Below are 4,519 nucleotides of genomic sequence, written 5' to 3' on the forward strand. Positions count from 1 at the left end.
AAACTATAAACATTAAAATGGAAACTGTATCACAATATCCAAAAACAGAAGCTAGGGAATTGAGACAAAGGTAGACTAATTAGGCAACTAGAGTGGGAAAAGGATTACAGGTCTGGGGAACATTATGTGGGGAGGTCAGCAGGGAGGGGGAAGAGGGGAAAGAGAGGGAGATGGTACAGAAATTAAGAAGCATAGTAGGAGAGAGTGAAGTAGATAGGAAGATGTTGAGAAGAACTATATGCACGACCAATGGGCATGGACTAAGGGGGCGGACAACTGGAGGGAGGGGAGTAACTGGGTGGAGGGGAACAAAGGGAAAAGAAATTGGAACAACTGTGATAGCATAAACATTAAAGCATATTTTAAAAAAGACTATATATATGTGTGTGTGTGTGCATATATATATATAGTCTGTGATGTCCCAATACCCAGTTGAATGAGTGGAGAGTAGGTCGTTAAAACTGGTTATTCAAAACACAAATTCATTTAAGGTATTTTCTATTATTCAGCTATTATTCTATAAGTATGATCATAGAATAATAAAAAGGATTATAATTCCTTTAAAAAAGAAAAAAGACTCTTAGTTTGCTTGTGCTTCAATTTCTTCTCTTATAAATTAGGGACCATAGTGATAATAATGTCTACCCCATAAGGTTGTTATAAGTACTTAATTCAAAAAAACTTATGAAGTAGTTGGAAAACAGTCTAGCATAGAGTATTTATTAAAGCAAAAAATTAAAAATAAAGATTTCTTCAAGTCAATAGCATTTTCCTCTATGTTCTTTTATTTTATTTGTTGAACACATGAGGATAATATTATTATTTTCTATTTTCTAAGTAAAATTTCTGAAGCATAAGTGGGTAGGCAGATGGTCAGCCACAACCTTACATGCTCTTAATTGTCTGCACAGAGAGTGTGTTTTCCACAACTCTCATTAAATAAAACTTAAATGTTCCAAAGAACAACTCCCAACCTACTAATTCAAACACTCACCATGATTATTGTTTGTGCACTTATATTCTACTTTATTTCAAAATAGATTTTGGGAGGATGATACAAAGTACAAAGAATGGTAAATAGATTTTTTTAAAATAGGAAATTATTTGCCATTTTTCAGATGTCACCTTCCAGAACTAAATGACTATAGGTTAGTGATTAATATTCTGTCAAGAACAGCTCATGATTCTCACGGTATCTCTTATCCCACTCATTGTTCTGAACTGATCATCCATGTCCACCCCCTGTCAGGTAACCTTGCTCTGAGAAATCACCCGCAGACCATTCTAGGATTAAACAACATGCTTATTGAGGATAAAAGAGTGAGAGGATGGAAGGAAGAGGAAACTCCTGGACCAACTCAAGGGCTCATAGGAACAAGGGAAAGGAGAGTGGAGACTCCTGGTCACCTATGCATACCCATTGGAATCTCCTGCCTGAGCCTCTGCAGGTGCTGTCTCCACACTTTGCCAAACACACATTTCAGTTAGGGTGAGTTTACCCATCAACACATTCAGCAGGTCATTTACACCTTTCTGCTTTCCCCCCAGCAGGCTAGTCAACTTATCTGCTAGGTCCTTCAACATTTCCTCTGGGAAGGAGCAAAGTCCATTTTCATTTCCTGTGGGAGGGGCTAGGACTAGGTTTATTTGCATACAGTTAATTTGCATACATAAAAAGTCCAGGTGGCATTCCAGCTGCCTCCATGTTCTGACACCACCTCCAACCATATGTTGAATTCCTAACCCCTAAGGTGATATAGATTAGGAAGTTGGAACTTTCAGAGGTGATTGGTTATGAGGTTAGAACCTTATTGAATGGGATTAGTACTGTTATAAAAGGGACCCCAGAGAGTTCTTTCTTTTCTACTTCCAACATCTGAGGACACAGTGAGAAGACAAGGCTATCTGAAAACAAGGAAGCAGCTCTCACCCAACAGTGAATCTACCAGCAGTTTGATCTTGGAGATAAGTCCTCCAGAACTGTGAGAACTAAATTTCTGTTGTTAACAAGCCAGCCAGTCTATGGTATTGTGTTGTAGCAGCCTGAAAAGACTGAAAAACCTGTCCAACGAGATGCAGTGAGGAAGACATCTTCCAGTCATCAGGTCTAGCAAGACTGGTGGTCATCTCACTGGGGATAAAGTAATGGAATCCTCATCCATAGTCTTGTTATCCTGCTTTATCTCCTTTTTACCTTTATTTTGACACTGAAGATTACTTATAGAAAGAATTTTAAATATAATTTAAAATATTAGTGACAAAGTCAGTCTTCGACATTCAATTCTTCAAGTAAACATTGCTGATTAAAGAACAATGCCTGAACCCACTGAGAGTCCAGGCACATCCCAAACAGGCAAAGGTCCATATAAAGAGGGTGTTCATAATAAGATCATAGTTCTGGACATTCTTTGTCAAGATGGGTTTCATAGTCATATCCTGGTGTGATATTCAAAATGCCTAACAGTATGACATGGTCACTGACTACTTAATCAGACTCCTAATCAAGCAGCATGAACTTGAGCTATAAATGCCAAGTATAACTATGCAGAGACAAACCAGTACACCATTGACTCTGTTTATTTTCTATTGCTGGATACTTGCTCCACAATCAAACCACCTGTGAACTTTGGGGGATAATGATATGTCATAGTAGGCTCATCCATTGTGGTAAATGTACCATTCTGAAGAGGAATGAGGCTGTGCCTGTGTTGAGGCAGGGGTAATGTGGGAACTATCTTCTCAATTTGTTGTGAACCTAAAACTACTCTAAAAAATAAAGTCTATTGGAAAAACAGTTATCCCATTCTCAGACATTCTAATTTAATTGGTATTTGTTGTTGTGTGAGCGTGATTCTATAATGCAGCAAAATTTGGGTACCCTGTGCTGGGTGGTTGGTGTTTTTATTAATTATTATTTTTTCTTTTTAACTTCAGAGGAATGCCAATGATTATAGTGCTTAAATGATTTTATTATTTAAGTCAAACAAGTGAGTATTGATATATATATGTGTAATTTCAGCAATATTCAAATACCTGGATCAAAAATGTACAACCTAAAATTCTAAACTTGTGCCTAATTTTGAAGAATCAACTGATTCAACTCTAAGTCAACCAGTCTCTTTCTCTGCTTTACTTACCTTTCTAATAAAAAGAAACTCATAAATATAGGATATTTTTCCTTACAGGCATTTTGTCATTCAATGTTTTAATTAAAGGTCTGGTGCAGAAAATTTCTTTATTGGCTGATAAGTTGAACTTATTAACTTTGTAGCTACCTAAAAATGTTCAAATCTGTAATACATGTTCTTTATTTCTTTAAGTGTTTTTTTAAAGTCATCTAAAGTTTAAAGTAAATAAATAAAAACTAACCCACTAGAGAGTAAAAATAAGTCATTCATAAAAGAAAACAAATGAGGAGTTTTAAAAGTACTATATGACACTAAAATAAACAGATGAGTACAGCTGGAAAGCAATGAAATATAGATGAAAATAAAGGAATTCTCATCTTTTAAGAAAAATAAGCATAATTACTTTCCTAGTTGATATGTTTATGAAAATATAATTTGGTATATCTATATTCAATTGATTCATTCATCACCTAAAAATAATAGCAAATGTTGTCAAGACTGAAATATTGTGGAAAGGAGAATTATTTCTCCAAATGGAAACCTCGTAGCATCTAGGGTGATTATAGACTCAGCAAGTGTCCAATAAATATTTGCTGAAGATTTAAGGATTATAACAGGGTGACTTCAGATATAATAGGATTAAACACTAACAGAAGTAAAGTGAATATACGTAACAGCACTTTTTTTTTTCCTGATCTTGACTATACAGAGTAAGATATTTCAATTTAAAATAGCAAGTGTTTCCTCACCAAGAATGAGTTTCTACTGACAGTTTTATAGGTTTCATTCACTTAAGAGTTTTTATTCTTCAACAGAGCTATATACTAATATCACTGAAGAAACAAGTTCGAAAATATGAACAACAGATGATATGAGTGCAATACAAAATTTTGAGGTAACTGAAGTCAAAAGTATCAACATGATACTTACCTTGCAGGGAGATACCATGATCACAAAGGTGGTTTTCCCAGGGCAAGGCTTATCCATTACACTCCAGATGTGCTGACCCCTGCAATTTCCCAAAATGTGGGAAACTCGACTGCACAATTTTTTATAGTAGAGGACTACGTTCATGCTCTCCCCTGGAAAAAAAAAGGTATCAATATGAATAGATGTAACAGCGACTATTTTATAAGCCTTAGTGATTTTGGATGGTTAATAATCTACCACTCTGACCAATTCAATGTATAATTACTCATGATAAATGCACTAATGCTCTTTCCATATTAATATTTTTACTTTGTGTATATTAACAATGCTAATAAATGTGAGATAAATAAATGTCTGAATCTGACCACTACATGACCATTGGATCTAGAAAATATTTTAGGAATGATTGTTAAACATGGTATATCATGGTCTAAAGTTTTCAAGCTGTTTCCTGTCCCAGC

General features: G+C 35.2%; 1 non-coding gene across 1 annotated transcript; it reads left to right on the forward strand.

Annotated features, from left to right (window-relative positions):
* The first annotated feature begins 4,050 nt into the window (after positions 1-4,050).
* Positions 4,051-4,213, forward strand: LOC149996290 (U1 spliceosomal RNA). The gene has a single exon (XR_016507557.1). It is a non-coding gene; the product is annotated as a U1 spliceosomal RNA (small nuclear RNA).
* Positions 4,214-4,519: the final 306 nt, after the last annotated feature.

The sequence above is a fragment of the Furipterus horrens genome, unplaced genomic scaffold (assembly GCF_987537825.1).
Source record: "Furipterus horrens unplaced genomic scaffold, mFurHor1.1.pri manual_scaffold_12, whole genome shotgun sequence".
Taxonomy (NCBI): Eukaryota; Metazoa; Chordata; class Mammalia; order Chiroptera; family Furipteridae; genus Furipterus; species Furipterus horrens.